The following is an 11,949-nucleotide window of genomic DNA, read 5'->3' on the forward strand; positions in this document are numbered from 1 at the left end:
TCACAGTAACATTGGCCTATATTTTCTGACAGCAATCAGAATCGGGCAAAAAGCATGGGGAGCCCTTACTGCCACATTTAGAACTGGACTGCAGCTGTGTCACGCCCATGATCTGCACCTCTCCACCAGCAAGTTTCTGAAGAGCTGCTGTTGTCTTCTTGCTGAAATTTATGGTGAAGGCATCAGTTATCAACGACCTTCCATATGTAGCAACCTTTTTATAATCAGTCACATTGAGATTTGTTCTTATTTACCCTTGTGCACATTTACTACCCATTTGTTATGTAACCTGATGCTAAGGCATTTTGTAAATGCTTTAAACTGAAAACGCTTTCAGGTGAATCCTATATCTCTGACTTGTTAGCTTTAAATAATATTTTCACAGTTCAATAGATATTTATTAATTATAAATTTTGATGATACTGTACCATTTTCGAAGTGACTTATGGAGACTGGAGTAAAGGCACGTATCATAAGTACTATTATCAAGCCAGCTCTAACACTAGGACTCTAGTTTTACATCTCCTCCAAAGAACAGGACATACTGTAGCAAGGTCAAGTAACTTGCTAAGGGCAACTCAATGACTCAGAGGTAAAGCTGGGGGCTTGAATTGAGCACCTGCTGCTACCAAGCCATTTTCTTTACTCCATGATCCACCTCACTGCCTCAATTACACGTCTCTTTTATTTCTACAATTTTTAAAGCACCACAACACCATGGTGTTTACGGTTAAAAAGGTGTTCTATGAAATGAAATCCTATTGATAGGGAGTCCTTTTTATTCCTTTATTTTGCTAGTTAAGTCAATTGACAACAAGGAGACCCATTTGAATACAAGGGTATTAACTGGAGCACGTTGACTAAAGTTTTTTCCTGAAGTAACCAACAGCATCGTTCCACCTGGATTTGAACCCATGATGTTCAACCCTGGAGCTTCAATACACTAAACCATGCTGATGTCTATTATTCTTACTGTTGTTCAAATAAAATAATCTTTCATTAGTATTTTAAGCACATGCATTAATTAATAACACAGAGGAAGCAAGAATGTTAATAGCTAAAGAAAACATTCACTGACATAAAGTTTCTCATGCAATATAAATGGTGTTATTTAACAGATGTTTGAAAATAAGTCAAATTCTAATCTCACACATCTGTTCTCCTAAACATGAGCACTCTGTCTCAAGTGAGGAACAATGTGAAAACAATGATCTTTGGCCAGCCCTATCTTTTCCTTAGCCAGGCAAATTAACACCAAAGATTAAGTACGTTATTCCTTTATATTCATTGCTTTGTTGTTATTAGAATTTGACCAATCTACTGAAATAACTGTATAGCAAATTATACAGTATCTTAAAGTAACACATTTATTTGAAACAAGTTCTGCACAAAACAAATGTGGTTCTAAAAATTAAACAAAGGAAATGAGCAAATAGTGGCATGGCCAAGAAACTGAGGTGGCATAATAATAGTGGATATCTTCTTCTTAATTTCAGAGGCTAAACAGCAACTCTCCTAGCTCATGTGACTCTACAAGGGCATGTCATGAACAACACAGTCCATACCTGAGGACCACAGAAACACTTCAGGACTGACTTTTCTGGAATAGGATGTTTACGAAAGAAAGGGATTTTGTAATCTCTATGTAACGTACTAAAATCTGAGATGAGCATCATGCTTGATGATTCAAACATTGGAGACATTGGGCATCATAGGAAATGTAAAAAGAAGAAAAACACACATAGTACATATACTGTACATAATAGCACTGTACAGTATTATATGTAACAAAAGACAGTTTTGCTACCCAACATCTCTCTCATGAATGTTGTTATGTCAACACAGGTGGACATGGGAGCCTCAATAACTTCCTCCCAAAGTCATAAAGTTCCTCAAGTGCAAATAAAAGACTGCAATCATTGAGCATCGAAGATCTCATTGGAATCACATTAAGTTCATAATATTTCAACCACAACTGTCATGACATGGTGTTACACTTTTGCTCCATGGCTAGAGTTAATAAACTGAATAGTGTCCAGTATTGCTAAGCTACAAGAGGCCCATTTGTTTTATAACTTCTCAAGTACTGACAGTCAGCTATCAGGAAACCTCCAATGCAGTCCCACTGATGAAAGTGTATTCCCCACTTGGAATTCACTGGGAGAAGCAGGGGTTGGTAGATTATAGTAGAGTCCCCCTGACCATGAACCTGAGCATGGATAGTGTGATCGTATTCTTGTGGGTTGACTGACTTGGCAGCCTCTGGGGCCCAAAAACATAAGCACCCCAGACGTGCTGAGAGTCACTTCGAGAGTCCCTGTCCCATGACTGGGAGCTGGACTCTCGGAGGCGGAGAAGGAAGAACGGTTCTGTGCTTGTAACGGACAGTTCTTTCCGGACCCTTTGCGGACGACACAATCCAGAATTGTGAGGAAACACTAGGGAAAAAGTCATGCAGGAATATGGGAATGAAAATGTCCAAAGTGCGCTGGTGCACGGGAGAGGTGTGGCCGAGGCAAACAATCCAGAAGAAATCCAAAGGGAGAATCCAAAACGAAAGCAAGGGTCCATGGCCGTGTAATCCATCCAAAAACCAGGGATTAAAAGCAGGTGCCGGGTCGGGACCGGCGGGGGGAACAGGAACAGGTGCAGGAAGCTAAAAACATAATGGAGCCTGGCGCAACCAGTACTCGGGCTCGCACAATGCGGAGATCAGATGCAGATCCTTGAGCGAAGTGAGTGCCTGGCTTTTGAAGGCGAACTGAAACAGGGTAGGAACAAGGAACAGGTGCGGGGAATGAGGCAAACGAGGAAGGGCTGGAGCGCCCTTAAGAGGAGGGGTTTGTGATCGTGACAGTGCTGTGAGATACTCCTATAGGGACCAGTTTGAGAGCAGCTGGCAGACTCCAAGCTGAGCTGGATGCTGCGGAAGTTTGGAGCGAAGCAGGATATTAAGTGTCCCCTGACTGACAGAGCGTCATTTCGAGAGGCACTGCCTTGTGTTTGGCAGTCGGGCCCTCAGGGGACAGGTAGGAGAGGAGGAATGAGTAGATCGACGAGGTGGGAAGTATGGAAGCCAGGGGTCCCCTCTGGCTCACACAGTGAGAACCTCCCCGGAAGGGGACAAAGAGGCGCTGCCAACCCGAGGTTGGGGAAGTGAGCCTCACGTACTCCTCAGGGAGAACCTGGATGCAAAGGGAGCGAAAAATAGAAAGAGGAGGAGGTGCAGAAAGGAGGGGGAGGGAATTGAAAACTCCTTTTCCTCAAGCATTTGAGAACTTGAAGTTTCAATACAGAGTAGACAACTAAATAACAGAGGAAATGGAGGGGCCTCAGTTTCTCCACCCCCCAGCCCCTGAACATCACCTGGCAGTAATGATTAAAACAGGCCAAGTGCCTCAGTTTGGGCCGATAGCGTTTCATAGTTTACGTGGCTTGGTTACCCCTTTGAGACTGCTCTCTGTCAGTATACTGTATGTGGAGGCTGTGCAACCCAGTGAGGCAGCAATGTTGCAGCTTCCTCCAGCAACAGGGAGAGCTCTCTTGGCACGTGCCTCCCTGGAGGTACTGTCACCTGGAGCCTGTCAAGAAGAAGAGACCTGCACATTCTCCCCGGAGCTGCTGAAAATGTCAGGGATGAACTTTCGGAGCATGTCTTGCGTGGCCTGCTGGTAACAGAAATAAAAGGGGGGGAAATCATGTGCGATGGGATGAAAATGAGTGAGAAAGTGAATCACAGCTCATTCCTCATTCCTCATTCCTGAAAGAGAGCCAAGGCCACACCATATGCACTAACACGAGGTGAGGCAGTTTGCTGCTGCACATGAGCCACAATCCTTGTGAAGCCCTCACTGGAGCTCTGAGTGCCTCAGCAGCCCCACAATATTAATCAGGGGACATCTGGCACCATTTGGAGAGAGCAGTGCGGGTTTATGCACCATACTGGGTGTTGTTGTTGTGCTTTTGTTCAAGTGGCGTAATTCCACATAAGACTTAATCAGAGCATGTTTGTTTCCTGACAGATTGACTTTAATTAAAAGCGTCAGGGGGAAAATATTTCAGCTCCGATCACTGCCGTGATAGCTTTCTGGGGTTGTATCATATCTGCGATTGATTTTCCTTCTTAAAATGAAATGTATTAAATGTTGCCCAAGTCTTGCATTTTAGATGCTTATACTTTTATTTAACAGTAGGTGGAAGGGAAAATAATTATTCATTCAAATTATGAATTACAATTATTAATTAAAAACAAACATGAATATTGTTAGCACAGAAGCAGATTCTTTATCAAACAACCACAATTGCATTTTACTACAGCAATGTACACTAGTGTAGAAATAACCGTGTATTGTATTTACTTTAAAATAGATTGAGTCAATCTTTGAAAGAACAACAATTTGTGCATTTGACATTATATTAAGGCAGCAGACGTTAGGGCTCTGGACTCCTACCTAGAGGGTAGCGGATTCAGATCTCACAGGAAGCGCAGCTTTTGTCTTCCCCAGTGAGAAACTTTGTTGCTGCAGTTAATTTGCTCATATTGCTATAAGACTGCAGTATGTGACCCGATTGTCATAGTTAAAAGAGAATTTACTTTTGGTTTGATACAGTTTTAATAACTAGTTTAATAAAGGATATAACTGCATTTCAGGACATCCCAAAGTCATTTTAGGAAATCTTGAAATCAATCATTGATATGCTCGGTGTAGTTATATTGAGATGACTCAGTTTTTTTCTGAGCAATCTAGAAATTATTTAGAGGTTTTTCATGAATTCTAAATATTTGAAGATGTTTTTAAATGCATGCTATGGTATTGAGGGAGTCCTTATACTCTAGGACATTATCTCTGAAGAAGGATTGTAAGGTTGAGCAGATTTACTGAAACACCCTAGACCACCAGTCAGTTATAGCAGTGAAATCAAGAATTTTAACAAATCTAACTTTTATGAAAATAACCTACAAGAACTGGGGCATTTGTACAGAAACATTATGATTATATTTGTAAGGTTAAGTCTTACTTGGCTGATTCAAATGAGAACTGATTTTAATCTGAATTTAAAGCACGTTGTTTTACTGTGATTTTTTCAAGCACTAATTGCTCAGAAAATGCAAATATCCTTATCACAGGCTGGTAGATCCACAGACAATGGTGTCTAGATCATTGTTACTGAGACCAGGAAGTGGGAATTTGTAAGGAATGTGTTTGCTATTTGTTAGGAACCCCAAATCAGCACACCATGCTGTGAAAACAACTCATTTTAAATTAATGAAATTTTTTAAATAGAAATCTCAGATTAACTGTGAAAACTTATTTGCATAAAAAGCATGAATAATTGTATTTAGATCATTTTATAAAGATTACTAACAGTAATAGCTTGTTCTTGAAAAGCCCACAGGAAAAAAGTTTGGGTGGGTACTATTAAAGTTGAAACACCATTAATCCATTTAACTATGCTCTGCTGTGCAATCCAGTTTATTATTTATATTTGCTTTAATTAATGCTGTTAGGGTATTTAATTATCAATCAATAATATATATGTGAAAACAATTCTCGGTATTTATTATTCAAGTTCTCCATGCCTCCACAGAACAGATTAAAAATGTTCTCTGATATATTGGACTTGTTCTTTGTACAGAATTTCTTTCAAGGCTAGCACAATTCATAAGCTGCAGTGTTTATTGTTACATCTCAGGGATTTAGGTCAACATCTTATTCCTCACTACTTTGTAAATAGTATCTGGAAATATGAAATATGCATTTGCAAACCAGCTTGGGTAAAATCACATTCTTGAACAAATGCATGCTTTATAGGCTGAGAAGTGGAAGATGTTACAGTATATTGATTTTATATTACGTTGTTCCCATTGTGTTGCACACATATTTATGATTTCTGCACCTGTGCTTGGGGATGGGTAGAAGAAAAATTTAAGAAGGGCTGAAAAACATTGGCTCATGTTTTCTTGGTGTTGTTGAGAATCTGGTATCAGAAGACAGAACTGTGAAGAGCAAATCTGACACATTAAATCACAGGTGGTTCTCCAAGAAAGAGCAGTCAGAGCTGCAGAAGGGCCAGAGTTAATACTCATCCAGCTCACCAAAGCCAATTTTATCATTTCATTTTAATCCATTTAAATCATTTAAATCCAGAATCCATTTAAATAAATTTCTTTGGTATATTCCTGTGCTATTAGACACAGTTATTATCGTCTGTCTTCTCTAATTTTCCTCAACAGATAATGCTATACACTGCTGTACAAAGGTCCTAGACAGGAGTTACAATGTATGTTTCTTACGAGCATCAGCAATTTACTCAAAGCCTTCACTAGTGTCTTCTACTGTTATAAGAACTTTGACAGTTACTACTGCAGCATAGACTGGGTGAGAAGAAACAAAGCTTGTCATTCAGCGATCTTTAAATGCAGTTCACAATGAAAGTTCAGGAGGGAGTCATCACCAGTCATCAGCATTTGTCACGCTACCACACTGCTATCCTGTTATCCACAGCTACTGAAAGTTACAGTACTCCTCTTAGATATGCATCTTAAATATTAATGCTTCACAGGATCCCATATATTGTGAATTAATAATTATATTGAATTGAGGTTCGCTCATGTAAGGTACACCTTGTACACCTGTGTAAAAGAATTACAAGGCACTGTCAAATGTTTTATTCTTCCCTTTTACCTGTCACATTTGTAACTATTGTCTTCTCTATTTTTGTGATCCATATTAGTTTATTAGTTACTGAAAGATGTGAATTATGTCCGTGCTTATGTCTGCATTAATGGAGCCTGCTTGTGTCTGTCAACATGTTGGGAATGCTAGTCAACTCTGACCATTCCACTAAAATGCTCTTTCATTCCTCCTATCATTCTCTAAGGAGAGAGAGAGAAACTATTGATTATCATTCCCCCTTTATGGATATCAGTCATGTGTTGAGATCTTGACGGTTAATCCACAAGAGATAGTATGGGCCAGGTGCTCATCCCACAAACCAAGAAGGTTGAAGCCATACTGTATATCAATAAAAACTCTTTTTTGCAATCACGTTATTGGGAGTTGTCTGTATCTACAGAAAAGGAGTTGATATTTCAACTCCATGGCCCACATTACTGCCAATCACTGACTCCAGGGTATGAATACGAGGCCATTATTCCCCTGTGATCTGGCATTACAACAACCTCTTGATTCATCAAACAAGGCTCCCAAATTCTTCAGCTGCATGGTCAAGCACTGGTCCTTCAGACTCAACAGGTTAATGCCAAAATATAAATATCAATGGTGTCATCATTGTCCATGGTGGTTGTGTATTCATGGTAGTTGTCTGTGTGTCTGCCCTGTGATGGACTGGCGTCCTGACCAGGGTGTATCCTGTCTTGCGCCCGTTGTTTGTTGGAACAGGCTCCAGCTCCTCACATCCTTGAATAGGATAAAACTGTTAGAAAATTGGTAGATGGATGTATTTTCTGAATTCTGTGCCATTGAACTGCGCTTCTAAATATTGAAGGAAAGGCACTATGTGAAAAGAGCAGAACAATGCAACATGACTTTTGCAGAGCGATGTATTAACTGGAGATTGCAGTCAATTCAGGTTAAGTTGAATTTCTCAACTCACACAAATGCCAGGATATACACCATATTTTTGAATTATAAATGAATTACAGATTTATTTTCCATTCTAGAATACTCTGTTGTAATGATGAAGTGAAATGACTATTATTCCAGTTTGCATGCTTCTTTGAAAGTGAGGTGCACTGTTGATAAAGTTCAGGTTTCTGGAAAACTGTTAATGTAGAGTATCCTTTCTCATCATCCAGAAGAAAGCTTGTCCTTGACAAAAAGTAATTTCCAAGTTGACGTTGTAGAGAACAAATCTAACAACTAAATCTTGTCTAATCAAACTAGCTCCACAAAGAAAACCATTAATAATTATAATTAACATTGGGGAAAAACACAATCCACCCAGGTGCGTTGACTGCAAATTCAATTACTTTAGCTAACTAGCAACTGGAACATATCTGACGTAGCTTGGTAACATGACTGGATTGTTGCACAGTAGGCCAGATAAAACTGATTTAAAATGTAATGTGCCAGTGAAATGTTGTATATTCTTTGAAACTGAGACCTTCAAAAAACATACCCAATAATTAGCCTGTCGTTTAATGAGAGCCCAAATCCCATTAATTTATGTGTTGGTAATGTCATACAAACACGCACAATAATTGTTGCTTGCCAGTTTTCTTGAAGCAAATGTTTCGAAGACATCTTTAGTAAACTGAAACAGAAATGTTGTGCCAGTGAAGCACATCCTTTCCATAGAATGAAGACTCTGCAGAACAGCATACTGTATATTGAGCTTCTGAATAATTAATAGGGATACTCCTCTTTCTTTCTTCAAAATAACTTTGGGTATTGGCAAGCTTTCTTTTTGTGTCTGTATTATATGCCAATAGATCCATCTTAAAATGAATAACCATAGTAAGTAAGTAACAGTTCTAATCTACTGATTACACCTCATGTGACCGTCGCGGTTCCGCGCAGGCTCGTGCCCTCCGCTACCCATTCCGTCCATCACACGTGGGGCGTGAACCCGGGTCTCCGGTGTAACACAACAGGGAACCAACCGCGTGAGCTAAAGGAGACCTCCCTGTTTTCAAATTCCAGGAAGGAAAAAACTAATTAAGAGTCAACTTTTTTTTAAATGGACAGTTTTGTGAAGGCTGACAGTGAAAAGTGCTTGCCTCCCCAAAATACAATTAAAAACTGAGCCCGGTGTAAGTAACTAGCATTGTTATTCAGGCCTTATCAGCAAAGTTCGCAGATCTAGAAAAATGACACTTTATATTGCCTCAGTTTTTGGCAGAAAATATATGCTTGGAAGATAAAAATAATCAGCATAATCTTATTACATTTTTCTTGTGGGCTGTGTGCAGCAGTTGTGTAATTTTCACTCTTTCAAGGAAATAGTCTTTGCTTAGTTGTCTGACAGTTCCAGGATTCTGCAGACCTGTACTGTGGAAAGACAGCTTGCGCACATGTACTGAAATGTACAGATGGCAAAATATCCTTTTTTTAACATTTCAATTTTAATTTCTCATGCATGAGTGCTCTTCTGGGAAATCTGTAAAAAGACCCTGCCTCTAGAGGGGACTAGTCTTCCCTCATGATAAACTCTGAAGCAGTGCATCTCAGCCCTGGTCCTGGAGAAACACTATCTTCTGATTTTCGCAGTGCTGAGCTCTACGTCTCCAGTGCTAATTGAAGACTTGAATTGATTGCTTGTTTGTTTAGACTTGTATTTACTGAACCTTCTTTCTTCGTTCAGTCCTGAGTCTCAAAACTACTCGATTTCAAGGGTAGTCTCAGCACCCAGAACTTTAGAGATCTTTTCCTCAGTTTGCTTGATGTTAATTCGGACTGAACAGCTCTTACTTTTTTTTAAATCAATTTATGATGAACAGACACAGGAGAAACTCCCACAATTAAAATGTTTTTTCCTACTGCAGAGGTCTATTCATTGCTTTTCAACACACAGGGACAAGGACAGGTCTGAAACTTAGGATTGATACCAATTACAAATCCCATTTGATTTTAAAGGGGTTGAAAGCAAATTTACAAATATGTCCCAGACAGAAAACTGAAATCAATGAACCTGTGATTAAGAGCTCAGATGGCGCAAAAACCAGAAGATGGATCTTCCAGGACCACGGCCGGAAATCAGAGAGACTTGTGAAGCCATTGGAAACTTAAAATCAAAAAGAAAATGTGCTGCATGGAATGCTGATACAAAAAAAACAACAACAAATTACACGGAAAACCAAACGTTCCTTGGTTTTTCTTGATTATGGAAATTGATGTAATTTTCTCAAGTGCTCTCTCACAGTTCACTCCCCCTCGTGCATCTGTGTTCTGAATAACTGGCTTTGATGCTCAGTATTTAGGGCTGTAAAAGATTGTTCTTATTGACAGGCTCCTACACGAGAGATCCAGCAGTGGTAATCAGCCAGCACACAAAACTTGTGGCGTTTGTTCAGCACCAACCCAAACAGACACAGATTGAATCATTCACTTATAATTGGCTTTGGGGTTTGTTGACTGCCTACTGGAAGTTGGATCATAGAGGAAGGTTGCTTTTACAAAATAGTCACAGTAAAATAAAAATGATAAGCTTACTTCTAACATCCTTGGGTTTCTTTTCTAGCTTTTACCCAGTTCCATTCTTCATACCCTTCTGAACAGGATCCAGTGGAAGAGAGTAAAAACCCACTTGGACACTGAGCCTCTGCCCCACTGCAAAAGCTGGCAAAAGACCAATGTGTTTCTCTTTATAATTATAGTACAGCAGTATGAAATGAACCCAGTCCAGACTCATTTAACAGATGGGATCTTTGCAGGGAGCTGTTACCATGTGATTTTTGCCATCAGCAACACCACATGCCTGCTTTTTTCACTATGGATTTCTTTTGCTGAGGTGTTAGAAATATTTTTAAACATCAGAACCAAGAAACATTGAAATATATTTATGCTATAACAGCACACATATAAGGATACTTCCTGAGATGGGTGTGTGATAAGCGTCTCTATAAACTTTTATATTATTTTTTTTTCTGTAACATTTAGAGTATTTCTGTATTTTTTTTGGTGTGATTTGCTGCACCCTTCATTACTGGGACATCTCACTAGGCAATAGAAAGTATCAAGTCAAGAAGATCTTTTTGCAATGGCTGGGAGAAGACAATATTTGGACCATCATGTCAAACTGAAGACAAACCAATCGCTTCAAAAATGCATAAAGACCCTTGTAACATTGTGGGAGTGGGAGAAGCCGCAGCAAGCACCAGTAAAAAGTCAACACCCCTAACTAAGGGGTGGAAGCAGCGGTGTGAGGTTAGCAAGGACCGAAAATAACACAAAAAGAGGTGATAAAAACAAAACGAAAAGCATAAAGAAAATGTGTGCTGCTGTGCATCCCGACCTCCAGGCTGGGCTTACCCCATTCATCGGGGTCCAGCCTGGGAAAAAGAACTGCTAGCACAGCGGTGACTGGTCTGGACTCGGCCTATTAATGGCGACCAGTCTGGAAGAGCAGGGAGCGCAAGGCCAAAACAAAACAAAAACTCAGTGTGTGAAAAAGGTCAGCCTGCCCCGGTGAAGATACGGTGGCCCTGCTTGTCCCTCTGGGGGGTGTCCAGTGTGCCTGTTAGAGGATGAGCCAACTCACAGCGTTGGCTCATCCTCTAACAGACAGAACAGCTGTGACTACAAAGTCAAGGCGCCGCCCTTCATCCAGGGCTCTGCCTCCACACTGAACACACTCCCGCGTAATGCCACACCCTGCATTTAATAAGAACACTTAATGCAGATTTTGTACTTTGTACGCTGTCCTAGATCAGAGATCCTATTACGCAAAGTATCAGTTGTACCAGTGGTGATGGTGTGAAGGATTCTTGATGATGTCGGACAAAAAGAGGTGGCTTGGCGATGAGGAGACACATCAATCCTTGTTTTTGTAGCGGCAATGCTTGTTAATAAGACAGAATTAAGTGTTGCTGTGCTTTCCTAAATGAGGCCCCATCTCTCTCTTCATCTCTGTGGTGCAGCCACAGAGAAGCTATTCATGCAGGCTGATTTAAAGATGTTTTCTTTTGATAAGGGACAGCTCCCAAATGGGGATGCACTTCAGCCAATGAACGAGCTGAAGTTCCTCCAGGTAAAAACAGGCAACACAGAGCTTCTAAAAGAGAACTATTCAAAGGAGAATTCCAGGGGTGTGAGACAATTCCAGGGCAGGACGGCCCAGGAGCAGAAAGGCTCCCAAGGGCAGGACATTCTCGCAGCGCGCCTCCTGACCATCCTGAGACTCAGCCCGGACAACCACGTAATGGCCAGTGTGTCCGAGTGCCAGAACTTTCCTTTGTTCTAAGAGTCGAGAGCGGAGGTTGCCAGA

The sequence above is a fragment of the Atractosteus spatula genome, chromosome 4 (genome assembly GCF_055471065.1).
Source record: "Atractosteus spatula isolate fAtrSpa1 chromosome 4, fAtrSpa1.hap1, whole genome shotgun sequence".
Taxonomy (NCBI): Eukaryota; Metazoa; Chordata; class Actinopteri; order Semionotiformes; family Lepisosteidae; genus Atractosteus; species Atractosteus spatula.